The sequence below is a fragment of the Pan paniscus genome, chromosome 7 (genome assembly GCF_029289425.2).
Source record: "Pan paniscus chromosome 7, NHGRI_mPanPan1-v2.0_pri, whole genome shotgun sequence".
NCBI classification, from domain to species: Eukaryota; Metazoa; Chordata; class Mammalia; order Primates; family Hominidae; genus Pan; species Pan paniscus.
This window is the reverse complement of record NC_073256.2, coordinates 29,324,911-29,344,027: the sequence shown is the minus strand read 5'-3', so window position 1 is coordinate 29,344,027 and position 19,117 is coordinate 29,324,911. Positions and strand designations below refer to the sequence as shown.

The 19,117-nt window shown below is 46.3% G+C and overlaps 1 long non-coding RNA gene across 2 annotated transcripts in view; it reads right to left on the bottom strand.

Annotated features, from left to right (window-relative positions):
- LOC134731047 (uncharacterized) overlaps positions 1 to 18,897 on the bottom strand; it is a 99,674-nt gene extending 80,777 nt beyond the window's left edge. Inside the window, exon 1 of one of the 2 annotated variants that reach the window (XR_010113105.1) lies at positions 14,511 to 18,897. This is a non-coding gene — a long non-coding RNA (uncharacterized LOC134731047). Of the gene's footprint in view, positions 1 to 7,655; positions 8,798 to 14,510 lie in introns of those variants that run through there. The other variant, XR_010113106.1, reaches the window with a different exon arrangement.
- Between the last annotated feature and the right edge of the window lie 220 nt (positions 18,898 to 19,117).

Below are 19,117 nucleotides of genomic sequence, written 5' to 3'. Positions count from 1 at the left end.
CGCAACTGCCCAAGGGCTGCTGAATGATACTGGAAAGAATCACAACATGGATCTGGTAGTTCCACTAAATAATCTCACCATCCAACTCTAGGGTAGACTTCACTTCTGTTCAGCAATATTTTTAAGCATCACAAATAAATTCCAAACCATATTTGCTATAACAATTGACTTTAAACCTTTTCCATATCTCAAAGCCCCCCAAACCCAGCCCTAGGGGTTTCAGAGCCCAGAGTTGATTTCTCTCAACTCACTTCCATCTCATCCCTAGATCACTGTATCTTGATCCTCTTCCTCTGCCTTTCCCATGTTATAAGGAGAAGCATCCTTCTCCTTTCCCAAGCTACCTTCTTCACTTGTGCCTCATTTGAGACCTGCCTTTATCACCCGTTCCCTTGGAACTCCCATGACTCACCACCTTCCCTTGTCATTTCACTCATAAACATTTTGCACCGTGTATGTGCCAGGTGTTTAACATATAATCATGCTTAAGTCTCCACATGCTAACAAGAAAAACCTTGATTATCCCTGCTATGCCCTCAAGTCATTACCCTCCCCGCTCCTTTCCTGTGTTCCCAAATTTTGCTGATCTTCATCAATCCCTCTGATGCAGATGGCTCCGAAGTTTGCATCCTATTAGGTTGGTGCAAAAGTAATTGCGGATTTTGCCGTTAAAAGTAATGGCAAAAACAGCAATTCTTTTTGTAGCAGCCTAGTATCTTTTCTCCTTCTACCAAACTTTGTCCCTGAGACATCTCATCACCTATAACTACCTCCTCCATACAGTTGATTCCCAGATCTGTATTATTCTACTGAAAGTCCATTCCCCAATTTTCTTGGCTAGAATAACAGAAGCCCAATTAGAATTCATGATAACAGTTTCCCACCACCACCACCACCACCACCATCGTCGCCCTGCCATTGTTAGCAAAACCATCTCTTGAGTGGAGCTCAAAGATTTGTAATTTCCCACTCCCCAGAAAGATAACTTCAGACTCAGACTAGAAGTAAAGATCCTCCAGATATGGCCTCAACTACCCTCCAACCCATGTCCCCAGTGCATCCCGTTGATGTCCCCTTCAGTGGAGTTAAAATGGAGTGAGTGTTTTTCTTTTCACATACTCCTGGTGTTCTTCCACAAATACAATTTTCACCTCTTGAATATTTTCAAGGATTCTCCATGCTACACAAAGAGAAATCCGAACTCCCCATCAGGACCCCAGTCTTCCCAAACCCTCTTTGCACTTTTCTGCCGCCATGCTTTTCCTTGGTTCATCCTCTTCTCTAATATAACCTTGTGTATTATTCTAGGTTCTCCAGAGAAAGAGCAGAGAGATAGAGGTAGAGCTATACACATAGAGAGAGACAGATTGATTTGTTGTAAGGGATGGCTCACATGGTTATGGAGGCTAAGGAGACCTGGAGTCTGCAGCCAGCAAGCTGGAGACCCAGGACAGCCAATGATATAGTTCCAACTCGAGTCCACATCTAAAGTCAGGACAAGATTGATGTCCCAGCTCAAATATAATCAGGTAAAAAGAGCAAATTCTCTGTGACTCTACCTTTTTGTTTTGTTCAGGCCTTCAATGGATTGGATGAGGCTCACCCACATTGGGGAGGACAATCTGCTTTATTCAGTCTACCAGTTAAATGTTATCCTCATCCAGAATACCTCAGAGACACACCCAGAATAACGTGTAGCCAAATATCTGGGCACCCCACAACCCAGTCAAATTGATACATACCGCTAACCATCATGTCTTGCTTCTACTCTCTCGCCATTTCTGCATGGCCAAATCCTTCCCTTATTTCAAGGCTTAGTTCAAATGTTACCTCTTAACTAAGCCTTCCCTGCTAACCCCAAATATTAATAGAATTGGTTTCTCCCTTCTCTGATGTCTCAAAATATATTGTGTTTCTCTTTTATTGTATTTATTACAAACTCCCTTATAAATCAAGACAGTGATTCCCAGACAAATTATCAAAAGAGTATAAAAGAAGTCTTCTTTGAGTGTGAAATATCTCACGGAATATAGCACATGGCCTCTTCATGAAGAAACTACTGGGAGAGAAGAAGACAAGCTGGAAGAGGCCAGGGAAAGGGGGTTAGTATAAAGCACAATGAGGCTGGGCTCATACAGTGGCTCACACCTGTAATCTTAGCACTTTGGGAGGTGAAGGCGGGTGGATCATGAGATCAGGAGATTGAGATCATGCTGGCTAACACGGTGAAACCCCATCTCTACTAAAAATACAAAAAAGTTAGCCAGACATGGAGGTGAGCGCCTGTAGTCCCAGCTACTCGGGAGGCTGAGGAAGGAGAATGGTGTGAACCCGGGAGGCAGAGCTTGCAGTGAGTCGAGATTGCACCACTGCACTCAAGCCTGGGTGACAGAGCAAGACTCCATCTCAAAAATAAAATAAAATAAAATAAAGCACAATGAAATGTCAGTGGATGGGTGCTTATAATTTCTAAGGGAAATAGAGTATAATCCAAGAATTTTATAGCCAGCTAAATTATTGCCCAATCAAAATAGGCAAAAGACATGATCACATGTCGAAGAACTTAAAGAATACAGTATTTCTGAGCTCTTTAAAAAAAAAAGTCTTCATAATAAAATTTAGTCAGCCAAGGAATTAAAAAATAAGCAACTTGTGAATTGAATGACCATGACAAAAGGCTAGTGATAGGACTATGATTGCAGAACAGAAAGAGAAGGTGGTCAACCTTAACAACATAAAACAACCTAGAAATAACTAGTTTCCAGAAGTAAAGGGAGGGACTGTAGGAAGTAGAAGTGCTAATGCCCTTTATTAAGTCAATTAATCAGGTCTAAAATTGAAACGTGGTTTTAAATATATAACTTCTTGTTTATTTTCCTCCCTAACTACCTGAGGATCAACCACCATCATGAATGACACAGTGACTACCTGGACCAGGAAGTTCATGACCAATCGACCGTTCCAGAGGAAACAAATTGTCACCAATGTCCTTCACCCCGGAAAGGCAACAAAATGTACACGACCACAATGGATGTCATCTTCATGTTAATAGTTGGACTCAGAACCCATTTTAGTGGTGGTTAGACAATCGTCACCCACATTGGAGTACAGTGGTACGATCTCAGCTCACCAAATCTCTGCCTCCCAGGCTTAAGCAACTCTCCTGCCTCAGCCTCCCCCGTAGCTGGGATTACAGGCACGCACCACTACTGCCTGGCTAATTTTTATGTTTTTAATAGAGATGGGGTTTCACCTTGTTGGCAGGCTGGTGTTGAACTCCTGACCTCAAATGATCCACCCGCCTTCGCCTCCCAAATTGCTAAGATTACAGGCATGGGTCACCGTGCTCAGCCTTTTCTGTATTAAATTTTTTTAAACACAACATTTAAAATAATCAAGTCATTCTTTTTGAATCTACTTTGTATTATAGGTATCCAAATACTCACCTATTCTCTCTCACATGATGACAAACTCGTTGAAATGTCATTTAATTTTGTGGATCCAGCCCCAGGGATTCTGACTCTGATTCTAAAGGGCCTGCATGCAGAGCGAGCAAGCCGCCTGGATGATTCTCTTACAGGTGTTTTAAGGGCAGCAGTTTGAGACACCCTGATGCAAAAGAACGAACCCTCAAGGAAGTTGGCTGTACATGTATTTTCCTTCCTAGCACAGGAAATGACAGAAAGATTATCCAATCAGTACCACTCATAGCACCTGATTATATGTGTATGAGGAATTCAGAAATGGTTTGATCAAGGTTCAAGACCTAAAAAGTAGCTTTTCTCTCGGACACCAAGTCCCCATCTCATGCGTTGTTGAGTTAGTAGAATCTGAGGATGATGCTTCTTCCTCCAGCATTGGTATCTTATGGTTTTGTTGTTCAGTAAATGAAGTACCTCCATCCCCCAACATCCCCAAGCTTAATTCCAGTTTCCTCACATACACTTTTTGTTTTGTTTTGTTTTTGAGACGGAGTCTCGCTCTGTCACCCAGGCTGGAATACTGTGGAGTGGTGCAACCTCAGCTCACTGCAACTTCCACCTCCCAGGTTCAAGTGATTCTCCTGCCTCGGCCTCCTGAGTAGCTGGCATTACAGGCATGCACCATCATGCCTGGCTAATTTTTGTATTTTTAGTAGAGATGAGGTTTCATCATGTCGTCCAGGCTTGTCTCAAACTCTCTGCCTCAAGTGATCCACCTACCTCAGCCTCCCAAGTGCTAAGATTACAGGTGTGAGCCACCGTGCCCAGCCCCCTCACTTACACTTTTACAGAAGATCTGATCATACCCACTCCGCAGAAGTCAGAATGGCCCCCACGTGGTGTTAAACCGGAGTGAAAACTTCAGTTCAATCAACTGAGGGTGACACAGAAACATTTCCCCCAAAATGCTTTTGGCAGCTCTGCTGATCCATAACCTGGCTCCATTTCAGGGCAAGATCTCCACTTAAGCTGCACTGGCTTCCACTAGAGTAAATCACATTAACTCATGGCAAACACAACTGAAGGGCAAAAAGATTCTTTTTAAAATGATTTTTGTCTCTCACTTACCAACACACGCTGGCCTCCCTACAGCCTGACTCCATTCAGCACCTGTTCCACTGAGCACCCACTGAAAACTCAGCTCATGAGCTGAGATGACCCAGACATCAAGGAGTTTACAATCCAGGGGAAGAACAGACCTGAATACAAGTGATGACAATACAAGACAGAGTCAAAGAGCCCAACTTGAAGTATCAGCAGAATAGCACCAAAGACTAGTTCCCAACCCAGCTCCCAGCGCCAGAGACAGAGCCAGGCTGGCTGCATGAGATCAGCTGGCAGCTTTTGCAAACCTAGGTCCTAGCTAAGCCCCTAATCATCAGACTGGCAGTCACTGGGAGTGAGCTCCAGGAACTGGTTTATTTAATAAGCACCCACACACAGGATTCTGATGTTCCTAAGGGTTGTAGAAACATGGAACTATAGAAAACACTAAAAAAAAGAAAGGCACTAAAAGAAACCTATAAATATTCACTACCATCACAGGCATCATGAGGACACTCCACGTGCACTATTTACAATACTTAGAATATCCTGCAAGGGAAACATTCATTCATGACGATGGACTTTATTGGGATCAGAGCCAGCCCTGGGAATGTTTGAACCTGCGCTGAAAGTCACCCCCACCTCCCCACAGGAGGGGGCTAACATTAAGGAGCATGGACCAGATGGGAATTGGAGTGTCCTTTTATTATGAGACCACAGTGAGAGACTTTTTTTTTTTTTTCCAGAGTCTCGTTCTTGCCACCCAGGCTGGCGGCCAGTGGTGCAATCTCAGCTCACTGCAACTTCTGCCTCCCGGGTTCAAGTGATTCTCCTGCCTCAACCTCCCGAGTAGCTGGGACTATAGGCATCCGCCACCACACCTGGCTAATTTTTGTATTTTTAATAGAGACAGGGTTTCACCATGTTGGTCAGGATGGTCTTGATCTCTTGACCTCATGATCCTCCTACCTTGGCCTCCCAAAGGGCTGGGATTACAGATGTGAGCCACCACGCCTAGCCTCAGACTTTCAAGTAAAGCCACAATGGACCACAGAGCTTAGACATCAGGGCTAACATGGAATCTCTGTCATTACATCTCGAGATCTTATTATCTTTGCTCAAAGAAAAAAATAATCACAATTGACATTTTGAGGACAAGACATCTGAATGTAAACTTGATCTTAGAGGATATTAAGGAATTACTGGTAAATTGATTAGGTATGACAATGATCATATAAAAAATGCCCTCATGTTTTTAGAGGGAAAGTAAATTACGTAGGGGTGAATATCAGGATGCAATTACATAACTACTGTAAACTATTTTGTAAATACTTCAGAAAAACAAATGGAGTAAATATTGCAAATGTTAATAGTTTTTAAATCTATGTGATGGGTATATGATAGCGCATTAAACTGCTGTCTCTGCTTTTATGTTTATTGAAATTTTTGTAATAATAATAGTAATAAAAAAAACTTGGCCAGGCACAGCAGCTCATGCCTGTAATCTCAGCACTTTGGGAGGCCGAGGTGGATGGAGGACTGCTTGAGCCCAGCAGTTTGAGACCAGCCTAGGCAACATGGTGAAACCTCATCTCTAAAAAAATAGGCAAATTAATCAGGCATGGTGGTGTGCACCTGCAGTCCCAGCTACTCAGGAGGCTGAGGTGGGAGGATCAACTGATCCCAGAAGGTCAAGGCTGTAGTGAGCCAAGGTCACGCCACTGCACTTCAGCCAGGGCGACAGACCCTGTCTCAAACAAACAAGCAAACAAAAACCCTCTTGATCCCATTTCCCAAGAAAGTGATTTTTTTGAGATCTTACCATCTCCTGGCTTGCTGCAGAGTACAGGAAATCGAGACAAAGTACAGCACACAAGGAATAAGGAGGGAGGGAAGCGTGGGGGAGGCTGACACCATGGACTCTCCCAGCTCAGTCGACCCATGCGCCTTGCTTCATGGAAGAAAGGAATGGAAGATGAAGCATGCCTTTCACACACAGTGACCTTCCTCACTAGTAAATGTGCCTCCAGAAGTGTTCAAGAACTGAGTGCCAGAGCCAGGCTGGCTGCATGAGAATCACCTGTGAGCTTTTGCAAACATAGGCCCCTACTGGGTCCAAATGTATTCATCTCTTGGAGAGGAGGAGAGAGGCAGAACAAGGAAAAGGATGGGAAGAAACCAGCCTTGTGCACAGGAGGATGCTGGGATTCTTCCTGCAAGTTTAGCGCAATGCAGCCTAATTTACAAGGTCACAGAAGCTCAGAGATGTAAACCTGCCCAGGTTCTCATAGCTTGTAACTGGCAAAACAAAACCCACCCAAGTCTCTGTCTCTAGAGATATTTCCACATGCTTCAACTCTGGAGCTGTCTTAGTTGTAAAGACAGATTTCACTCCTCACTCACTTTTGTTTGCAGATATTGCCTAAAGTCCCTTGTGAATATTTAGGTCAGGGCTTTTTTTTTTCTTTTTCTTTTTCTTTTTTGAGTTTTTTGTTTGTTTGTTTGTTTTTAAAAAAGCAATCTTGTAGAAAGAACCCAAAGTGGCTCCCCATTTTAAGACCCTGCAAACAGGGAGACCAGAATCTGGAGTCCTGGTCTGATTTCCACACTTTCCTTAGATTTCCCTGTGTGTAAAATCCAACAACAATCATTGACAAATTGCCTCCCCCAGGGGAGAGATGGAGGAAGTGTTAACTTTGCTTTTTTCTTTCTTTTTTTCAGACAGAGCCTCACTCTGTTGCCCAGGCTGGAGTGCAGTGGTGCAATTTTGGCTCACTGCAACCTCTGCATCCTGAGCTCAAATGATTCTTGTGCCTCAGCCTCCTGAGTAGCTGGGACTACAGGCAGATGCCACCACACCTGGCTAATTTTTGTATTTTTAGTAGAGATGGGGTTTCACATATTGGTCAGGCTGGTATCGAACTCCTGGCCTCAAATGATCCACCACCCCCTCAGCCTCTCAAAGTGCTAGAACTACTATAGGCATGAGCCACCATGCCCAGCCACTTTGCTATTTTTTTAATAGACAGCTTCGAGGTCCAGTATGATTTCACAGATTAGGAAACATCACAGGCAAAGAACACTTTGTATTCAAATACTAGAATGTTTTCATTTTCAAAGAGCTCTCACCTGCCATCTAATCTTGTCTTCCTAGCAGTCCTGGGAGAGAAGCAGATGTGGTTTCCAATCCCACTTTCCAAAAGAGGAGACTGAGGCAGAGGCTTTGCAGATACACAAAGGACATGTGAGGACAGGTGAAGGTCATGATCATTGTCAGCGCCCTCCCCAAACTTGACATTCCCAGACCTAGTGGACTTCCAAACAAAGGAGACAGAAGAACTCATCAATCAATTCTGCCATGGGTGCCAGGACCCAATTTTTCCCTGGCTAACTTGGTCACATCCTGTGTGGGATCTCCAACTACTACCCATCCCACAAGTCTCAGCTAAAACAGGAATTCAACGGGGAACATTTTTCTGAAGCTCCAGGATTGGGCTAGGCCCTCTCCATGGCTCTCTGACCTTCCCCTACTGCAGAACGTAGCACCTGTATGTCACTATTTGTTCAAACATGTGTCTTTCGTATGCTCTCCACGTTATCTGCAGCATCTGCCAAGAATAATAATGAATGGTAAAACCTAATCTCTATTGAGTGCCGATGATGCACTTTTAATGTGACATCTTATTTAATCCTCACTATATCTGCAAAAGTAGAAGCTATTAATAGCCAATTTTCAGATAAGAAAGTCAAAGCACAGTTTCTATAACTTACCCAAGCAGCTAGCTAGGAGGCAGTTCAGTTTGAGCCCAGGGATTCATATTCCAGAGATCATGTTCTCAATTACTAGAGCAGGTACCTCCCCGGAATCTAGCAGGTGGTTAAGGAGTCTTTGTGGAATAAATGAACAGAAGGACAACAGATGGATGGATACATAGGTGGATGGGTGGATAATGGGTGGGCGGGCAGGTGGACGAATGAATGGATGGTTGAGTCAGTGAAGGGATGGCTGAGTGGGTGGAGAAATGGCTGAGTGGGTGAGGGGTTGGAGGGATAAATGTATGGATGGGTGGGTGGATAGATGGTTAGATGATTGAATGGGTGGATAGATGCATGGGTGAGTGCATGGACAGATGGGTTGGTGGGTGGGCAGGTGGATGATAGCTAGGTGCATAAGAGAGTGAGATGGATGGATAGATGGGTGGGTGGGTAGACAGATGGGTGGGTGGTTGGATATATCCATGTCTGGATGGATGGATGGATGGACGGATGGAAGGAAGGAAGAGTGGATGGATGGATGGACAGATGAACAGATGGACTTGGGCATTTATTCGGGGTCCTCCAAAGAATTGAGTGATTTCCCTAGGGTGTCTCATCACCCGCAGGTAGGTGGGCAAGGAGGTTGGCCTCTGTAATACTCATGATTATGGGTAGTGCTCAGCCTTAGTCACCACTCTCAGAACACTTTATTGACTAGGAAACTCAAAACTGGCATTGATAACTAATGCAAATTGCAGCTATAACTAACAGAAAATGTTGAGCTGATGACAGCTGGGCAACCAAAAATCAATAACTTGGCTCTGTCATATTACTGCCATGCTGGGCAGGTAGAACCAGGGGTTCCTTAATCCCTCCATCACATTAAGGATGCTTATCAAGACTTCCTCAACCATGGGGACAGGGATATTATCAAATACTTGCAGTTCACCCCAAAAGGCTCACCTTCTTCATTCCACCTGCACATGACCTTCAGCTCAAAGACATTTCCAGTCCTCCAGGTCTGCCCTTCTTCCAGCCTTTGAATTAACCCTCATGACTGCCTGCCCATTAAGTGTCTTCACCTTTCATCACACAGCCTTTTCCAAGGCTTTCCTTCAATCCAGCCCTCAGTAAACGCTGGAACTGTTGTTGACAAAATCCAGAACAAGCTGGCTGGGGGATACAGGTTGGAAGCAGGCTGTAGTAATGGGGAAAAATTCTAAGCAATCTCGAACACAGAAAAGAAACTGAACAAGTAAGAGAGAGGCAGTAAAGAGAAGAAGTGTGAATTTTGCATAACTGAAGCTGAAGAAGATCGAGGGGCATGGCAGACCACAAGATAAATATGATATAGACTCCTTTTTAAAAAAGGATAAACATAGACCCTTTCCTACTGACAACTGTGCTTCAATATTGCTAAGGTCTTTACTAAAGGCGAGTAAGAAAAACTGAGTATTTTACGCAATACAGTAAGAAGGCCCGTAGCCAAGTAAGTTCCTGACACCACCTTCTAGGATAACCCCTGAGATTCTGGTTACACCTGTCCTAAAGTTGTCTCTCACTCCTGCTGTTGGAGAACTACCATGAGAGAAGAACAATAGTGAAGGGGTTAAGAGTGTGCACCCAGCGACCAGCCAGATGGCTTCAAACCATCACTATCTAATACCGAGCAAGTTACATAATGTTCCCGAGCCTCAACTTTCTCATCTGTAAAATGGGTATGCTGTCATTCATTAATCAAATTCTAGGTGAGGATATACTAAACACCAGAGACACAAATGAGAATCAGAACAGGCATGTCCCTGGCCCTTATGGTGACCACAGTCTTGAAGGGGAAGGATGACACACACAGAAATAGGAAGCCGTAGCTGAGATAGTGGCTACCACAGAGAGGCACCTGGTGTCATGAAAGCAGATAACAGGGGGTTGCTGTGACTGAGTCAGTGTGGCCAGGCGTCACTGAGGATGTAGTGACTCCACTGTCAGATGAGACGGTGACCAGGTGAAGAGGCAGGGAGAGGGAAAATTTTTCCAGGCAGAAAGAGCAGGATGTGCAAAGACCCTGTGGCAGGAAAAGAACAAAGGAAGTGCAAGAGCCTGAAAGAGGCCAGAGAGAGCAAGTGAACATGTGGATAATCATAGCACCCACCTCATACAGGACTTGCAAGAAATCGAGACCCTGTCTGTAACAGATTCAGCAATGACTAAATAGAAATTGTCTCCTAAAAGCACACGATGAGGCTCCTTGGTGGTATTTCCCACATGAGGCTGCCACGCACTCAGAGGCCAAGTTCAACCTGACTGTAGACAACCTCCGAGCCAGCTGGACACACATACACCCTCAGGCTCAGGATACCCAGGACAGAGTCCTGGATGCTTGAAGTCATGATAAGTATCCAGAATGACACAGAATTCCACCCAGGCATGGTGGCTCACGCCTGTAATCCCAGCACTTTGGGAGGCTGAGGTGGATCACCTGAGGTCAGGAGTTCAAGACCAACCTGGCCAACATGGTGAAACTCCCTCTCTAGTAAAAACAGAAAAATATTAGCCGGGTGTGGTTGTGGGTGCCTGTAGTCCCAGCTACTCAGGAGGCTGAGGCAGGAGAAACGCTTGAACCCAGGAGGCAGAGACTGCAGTGAACCGAGATTGCACCATTGCACTCCAGCCTGGGCAACAAAAGTGAAACTCCATCTCAAAAAAGGAAGAAAAAAAAAAGAATGACACAGAATTTGCTAATAGGGGAGAAAGGGCTTTCTTCAAAGCTGGGCCTGGTTTCTACAGAGAGTCTTTCAGACGAAAATTAAGCAACTATTTGCAAGCAGCTCTTTGCAAGCACCTCAGAGGAGAACCCCTCACCCTGATGAATCAGGCACACAGGCGGATCCAAGACAACTGGCTGCATGCATGTGAACAAGCCTATGGTGGAAATGCAGTGCTTTATTTGTTTGGGGTGGTTTAATCACGAGGAGGGAGAAGCTTCTAAAGCAGCATTCAGAGGTGGCTGTGGCCTGGGTTTTCTGGAAGGGGGAGGCGGTGAGGATGAGGGCTTCCATTTAATCTGCAGGCCCCTTGCAGAAGGAGCTGGGGAAAGCTTTGCAGCCATCTGTACACTGTTTGCCATCTTGTCTGGCTGGGCAGCCGAGCTCCAGATGGGGGCAGATGGGATAGCTCTTTTCACCGTATTTGGAGAGAGATGGCAGGGAAGTCAGCCCCCATGGAGAAGACAGGAGCACACAGGTGCTGGACAGTGCTGCCTAGGCCCCTGCGCTGAAGTGTCCAACCCCACAGCCTCTAGGTGCCACTAAAGCGGCCCAAGAGGATCTTCTATGTCCATCTCCATTCTGACACCTACAGACACTTAGAGAGAGTCCTTCAAATGGGAACTCACAAATGCACACTGATAACCCCCACACGGAACTCTCATACGTAGCAACTGAAAAGACAGGATGCCAGTTAAACTTGAATTTCAGATAAACAACAAATCATTTTTTAGGGTAAGAAGGTGCCAAATATTGCATGGTATATATTTGCACCAAAAAAAAAAAAAAAAAAAAAAAAATGGTTAATGAGAAATTCAGGTTTAATTGGACCTCCTGTATTTTACCCGGCAAGCCTAACCCTGCATAAACACAACCTCGAGCTTGAAACTCACAGAGAAGCCACAGCCGTGCTCACACACGTGCACAAACCCATATGCCTTTCAGAGTCAAGGACTGTGATGAGGGTCCCCACACTTGCACACTTCCCTGTCCTCTGTCTGGGCTCAGAGTAAACAGAGGGTCACCTGGCATCCAGGTCTAAGCTGGGTTTGGAGGTGTCCTAATGAAGCAGGATGCTGACCTGCACTTCCCCAGCTCAGCCGGGGCTGCAGCCAGGCCTAGCTTCCAGTCTCGGGCCTAGAACACACAGGACAGCCCCAGACCTTGGCAAGAAGGCTTCATCTCAAGGGCCACTGGTTCAGAATCTATTAGAAGCCCCACTTCTTTCCTCTGTTTCTGCTGCCATTGCCCCAGTCTCTGACCCTGACACTCAATCACTCTATAAACACAGCAGGTACTAGGGGTGGCTCTGGGCTCGGCACTAAAGACAATGCCCATGGTAAAGCCACAGTCTAGCAATGGCAGTCAACCACGTATCAGCAACAGCCCTGCCCCACACGTGCTGACTGCGCACAGGGCCGGCGCTGTGAACGTGCTCTCAACAGTGATCTCACTGAACCCTCATGGCAGCTCTAGGATGTAGACAGTAGCATCACATTATCCCCATTTTACTTTTGAGGAAACTGAAGCCTGAAGGCGGCAAATGCAGGCCTCGAGATTTGCAGTAACATTGCCAGGAATGTTTGAGAAAGCAAAATTCTCCAGAGTGAGGCAGTCTGCAAGAGCTCAGAAGCCAGAGTCCCTGTTAGCAGGGGCTGGGGGCACTGTGGGGTGGGGACAGACAAGCAGGTAGGGGCTGGACACCCCAGGACACCAGGGTGCAGACTGGTGTGAGGAAAAGAAAGAGAGGCGGTCGTGCCATCATCTGCAGAAGATGATGTCTACAGAGGACAGTACCATGTGAGCACTTGGGGAGCCGGATGAGTGGATGGAATTTTGCACAGGATGCAAATTAAGCACAGATCCCCCTCTGACCTAGACAGCCCACCTCCAGGAACATCTCACAGAAATGCAGGCACAGAGCACCAAGTGATGTGTGTGAGGAAATTCATCAGAACACCGTCTGTGATTGGGAAAAGGCGGAAACCATCCAAAGACGTATCGGTGCAGGGCTGGTTAAACGAAGCATGGTGCATCCACACGTCAGAATAACTGCTAGGAGAAGAAGGTGGTACCCAGGTTCCAACATGAGACAATGTCAAAGACATGCTGCCTGAAAAGCAGGCTTTCCAAAGAATAAATACGGCATTATTCCATTTTTACTTTTTAAAAAAGTTACAATAAACACTTATATGCAAATACATGTGCTTGCGTGTACAGAGGAAAAAGGTGTGGACAGGAACAGAAAACCAAACTCTGCGGGTTGTCACTCATAAGTGGGAGTTGAACAATGAGAACACATGGACACAGGGAGGGGAACATCACACACCGGGGCCCGTCGGGGGTGGGGGACAAGGGGTGGGAGAGCGTTAGGACAAATACCTAATGCATGCGGGGCTTAAAACCTAGATGACGGGTTGATAGGTGCAGCAAACCACCATGACACATGTATATCTATGTAACAAACCTGCACATTCTGCACATGTATCTCAGAACGTAGAATAGAAAATAAAAAGAAATCAAAGAAAAAGGTGCGGAGAGGTATACCCCAACCCTTCCCAGTGTTACCTCTGCGACGCAAGATCAAAAAAAGCGAATCAAGAGGATGTTTAGTTTTTGTTTTCTATATAACTTTTTTTTTTTTTTGGAAACATAGTCTCGCTCTATTGCCCAATCTGGAGTCCAGGGACACAATCTCGGCTCACCGCAACCTCCTCCTCACTGCAACCTCCTCCTCACTGCGACCTCCTCCTCACCACAACCTCCTCCTCACTGCAACTTGCTCCTTCTGGGTTCCAGTGATTCTCTTGCCTCAGCTTCCCAAATAACTAGGATTACAGGTGCTCACCACCAAGCCCGGCTAACTTTTCTATTTTTTGTAGAGACAGGTTCCACTATTTTGACCAAGCTGGTCTCAAACTCCTGGCCCACCCGCCTTGGCCTCCAAAAGTGCTGAGATAACAGGTGTGAGCCACCATGCCTGGCCTGCATTGCTTGAATTCTCAGACCACATGGACCCTCTCATCTGGCCCAATTGCAAGAGTCCAAGGCAGGAAAGGCAGAAGGCAGGGGCTTACCCCTCCATCAGGACAACATAGAACAGAGTCAAAAAAGAAAAACATGAATGGATCAGTCAAAGGGCCATGCACATGCCCTCCCAGGCACCTACACCTTGCAACTTAAGCCAACAAGCTTTCAAGCCACAGAGTCTTCCTTCCTAGAGACTAGCAAGGACACAAGCCCTGGCCAGGCCCATTCAGGAGGATGGTCTGAGGGATAAGGTGGGGTGCACAGTCAGGGGTAGCAGGAGGAAAGGGGGACACGAAGCCAAGGAAACCAGGGCACCCCATGCTTCCTGAAGGCCACCAGAACAGGGCACCACACAGAGCCCCTGTGTACCTCTTTCTACAACAGCCTGAACACAAGGAAAAGGAAAACAAGGAAAATACACAAAGCTCAGCCTCACCTGGAACAGGTTAAATAAAGGTGTGTGACTTTGTCTTCATGTCCTTTGGAATTGGAAATCCAAACTTCCTCTTCTGTGCCTTTAAGGTCCTGGCTGCTGCCCCACAGCTCCCTTCTCTTCCCTCCTTCTTTTGTCCTGACTTTTTTTTTTTTTTTTTTTTTTGAGATGGAATCTTGCTCTGTTGCCCAGGCTGGAGTACAGTGGCACAATCTCAGCTCACTGCAACCTCCATCTTCCGGGTTCCAGCAATTCTCGTGGCTCAGCTTCCCAAGTAGCTGGTATTATAGGTGTCACCATGTCTGGCTAATTATTGTATTTTTAGGAGAGACAGGCTTTCACCATGTAGGCCAGGCTAGTCTCAAACTCCTGGCCTCAGGTGATCCACCCACCTCGGCCTCCCAAAGTGCTGGGATTACAGGTGTGAGCCACCATGCCCGGCCCTCTTGTCCTAACTCTGCCATCTCTTTGCAGTCTCCCCTGAGCAGCTTTCCCTTGGCCCGCCCTGCCCCCCTCCAGAACTGTACTCTCAAACCACCCCCAATGCCCCCTGGCCCTGGCTCCTGCCCCGGGGCTCTGATCCTCAGCTGGTGAGTTCTAGAGGGTCAGAGGAAGCCAGACTCCCTAGAGAAGCTATGGCAGGAGCCCTGTACTGGGATGTGGGTAATCTGACCCCTTCCAGCTGGGGCCAAATAGAAGGGGGAAAGGCTGCCCCCAGAATACGGGGCCCTCAGAGGCCCTGGGGATCTGTGCTGGCAGTCAGGAGGACTGTCACCTCTGTGCAGTTGCCTGCAAGGAGGGCTGTGCAGGAAGCTGCATGTTGCTCAGAGAACAAAAAAAGGAAATGAAATGCACCATCTTGTTATTAGCAAGAGCTTTTGAGGCAGACACTTAAATATGCATGCCTAGACATTGTAAAACTTGGGGGAAATGTTAATTTCAATAACGCCAGTTCTTGAGCTTGCAGAAACCATTCTTTTATCTCCCTTCCTAGTCATTTGGGGGCTCCATCCCTCAGAGTGGCAGCGCCAAGACAGCCGGCCTCACTGGGTTTTGTAAGCTGTGCAAGGTGAGATCCCAAGCCCTTACCTGGAGACCCATCTTAGGAAAACGTTAGAACAGGGCAACAAGTTGCCATTTCCTCCCTCCTTTCTCTTCCCCATACAAAAATCAGAAAGCACACTAGCCCAGTGCCCAGCCACAGTGATGAGGAAACCCCACTCAAAACCCTGGGTTGTGCCCCTGATACCAAAGATCTGCAAAATTGGGACTCACCTGCTGGAACCCTAGCCCAGACTTGTGTACATTTCAGGGGTCGCTGGACTCATGGCCGCCTGTGACGTCAGGGTGGTACAAGTCCTCTTAATCTAAGACTGTCGGGGTACAAAGATAAGCATTTTTTTTCCTTTTTCTTGAGAGCCAGATGGTAAATAGTTCAGCTTTGCAGGCCATAGGTCTCTGTCCCAACTATTCAACTCTCCATTGTAGCAGGAAAGCAGCCACAGACAATATGCACTGAAATGGGTGTGGCTGTGTTCCAATAAAACTTTATTTGTATGAACAGGCAGGGAGCTGGTTCTGGCCTGTGGGCTACAGCCTGCCTCCTCTGCTACAGCGTGATCTCCAAGGACCGATCCGTCTTGTAGATCAGCAGCTGGCACACAGGAGCTGCTCAGATACTTGAAGGAGGAACGGAGAAGGCAAACAGCCCCCAGTATGCAGACGTGAGGGTCTCCCAGCAGCACCATCCTTTGCCATCTCATGCCGAGGGACAAAGCCAGAGCAGGGCTCTCCACCAAGGCTGGGTTCTCCTCCAAGGAAATGTGATAACAAGACAGAAAGGACTGTGGAAGGATAGGGGCTTTGCAGTCCCACAAACCACAGTTTGCAAGACCAGGAGCATCCTGCACTTCCTTGCACACATCCTGGGTGGGTGCTGGAGCATCTAGACTTAGAATGAATCTTCTCCCCCTCCTTCCCCAACTGGCCTCCATTAAACTTCCAGCAACAATGTAGTGTATGTACACAATGGAATACTATTCAGCCTTCGAAAAGAAGGAAATCCTGCCATTTGAGACAACATGGATGAGCCTGGAGGATACTATGTTAAGTGAAATAAGCCAGGCACAAAACGACAAATACCACATTATCTCACTTACATGTGGAATCTAAAAAAGTTGAACTCAGCCAAGCATGGTGGCTCATGCCTGTAATCCCAGCACTTTGGGAAGTTGAGGCTGGCAGATTGCTTGAGCACAGGAGTTCGAGACCAGCCTGCATAACATAGCAATAGCCCATCTCTACAAAAAATACAAAAATCATTGGAGCATGGTAGTGCATGCCTGTACTCCCAGATACTCAGGAGGCTGAGGTGGGAGGATTGATTGAACTTGGGACGTCAAGGCTGCAGTGAGCCAAGATCACACCCCTGCACTACAGCCTGGGCAATAGAAGGAGACTGTCTCAAAAAAAAGAAAGAAAAATAAAAGAAAAAAGTTGAATTCATAGAAGCGGAGTAGAATGATGGTTGCCAGAGTGGGGAAGTGGGCAGATGCCAAAGGACACAGAATGTCATTTTTAGAGAAGAATAAGTTCAGGAGATCCGTGGGACAACATGGTACCTATAGTTAATAACAACATATCATACACTTGGAAATCACTAAGAGAGTAGATTTTTTAAGTGTTCTCACCACAAAAAAATAAGTCTGGGAGGTGATATGTTATTTACCTTGATTTAGCCATTTCATAATGTATACATACTTCAATCACATCATGTTGTATACCCTTTTGTACATAATTTTTGCCAATTCAATAAATTCAACAACTCCAATAAACAAGACATTCTCTTTACAAAAATAATTATTAAAAATAAAATTCAGAATTCTATTGTATTTATTTATTTTTGAAACAGAGTCTCGCTCTGTCACCCAGGCTGGCTGAAGTACAGTGGGGTGATCTCGGCTGACTGCAACCTCTGTCTCCCAGATTCAAATGATTCTCCTGCCTCAGCTTCCCAAGTAGCTGGGATTACAGGTGTGTGCCATCACACCTGGCTAATTTCTGTATCTTAAGTAGAGACAGTTTCGGCATGTTGACCAGGCTGCTCTCGAACTACTGACCTTGGGTGATCCGCCAGCCTCGGCCTCCCAAAGTGCTGGGATTACAAATGTAAGCCACTGTGCCCGGCCAGAATATAAAAGATGGTTTAATTCAACTAAAACATTAAAACATTGATTATTTCTATAAGTGTTAATTGTTCTAATATGTTTTGGTCAAAATAGTCTCCTTACCTATCCACAATTAAGTGGTTAATTGACATTTGATTGGATTCTGATGAAGTTTTCAAATCATGATTGACTTTTCCAATGTATAGTAAAATGTGCTTGAAAATATTTCATAAAAATTAATATTTAAAAATGGTCAGGCATGGTGGCTCATGCCTGTAATCCCAGCACTTTGGGAAGCCAAGGTGGGCCGATCACTTGAGGTCAGGAGTTTGAGACCAGCCTGGCCAAACCTCATCTCTACTAAAAATGCAAAAGTTACTCGGGCATGGTGGCGTGCACCTGCATTCCCAGCTACTTGGGAGGCTGAGGCAGGAGAATCGATTGAACCTGGGAGGTGGGCTCCCCAGGCTTAGAGCAAAACCCCCATCTTGTCTGTCTCCACTCTCATCCCAGGCAATCGCGGTCATTTCCATAGCCTCAACCACTATCAACCTGGGATGCCTCCCAAACCCGAGTCTCCAGCCCAAATCTGCCTTCCTAGCCCCAGACCCATCTGTCCTGGCACACATTGCCCACTGGGTCCCAAGCAACCTCAGCCAATGAGTCCAACATCAACTTCCTGTCCTTGCCTGACACTGCCAGCCCTGAGATCAGACCTGACCATTCACCTCCAGTACCTGATAGGTCCGACAGTCCTTTGGAACATATCCCACGAACATTCCCCAAACCAGGCACCGGACTCCACACATCAACATCGTCACGTGAGTCACCAGCATCCCTGGCAGGGACCCCTGTCCCAGCCTCCAACTCATCTCATTCCTGTCCCTTGAATTCTGTGTCACAATCCAGAGGCCACGAGAAGAAAAATGACAACCTTAATGAAATTAAAAGAATTGAGAAGACATCTCCGTATGGTCCAAAGTCTTTCCAACTGAGAAACACATATCAAGATCCAGCCTGCCAGCCCTGGGGTTAAATGTTCCTGAAATAATTAAAGCCCAGGGCAACACAGTCCCCATTCCAAAGTACTCCCAGCATAGTAAGACTTGCTTCCCTGGATGGGCTCGAAATATCCAGTGTGTACCCTGCCCCTCTCTGTTGTAGCTAACAGGAATGTGCTTCATGTCTTCTTCCTGCACGAAGGACCATCCACCAACCTGTGCAGGCAGCACTTTAGGCCAGGGGAGGATGCGAGAACTTCCCACCATTTCCCACTTACACACTGCATTCCTCAGGAGCCTGCCTCACAAATTACAAGAGCGCCACAGGAGACACAACATGTTCCGGCAGGTGGCCATGTCTTCATGTCAGCTTGAAAGATCGTCACCAGGGAAATATCTATATCTCGGCAGACAGAGCTTCAGCCTGTGTAGTCCAGCTGTG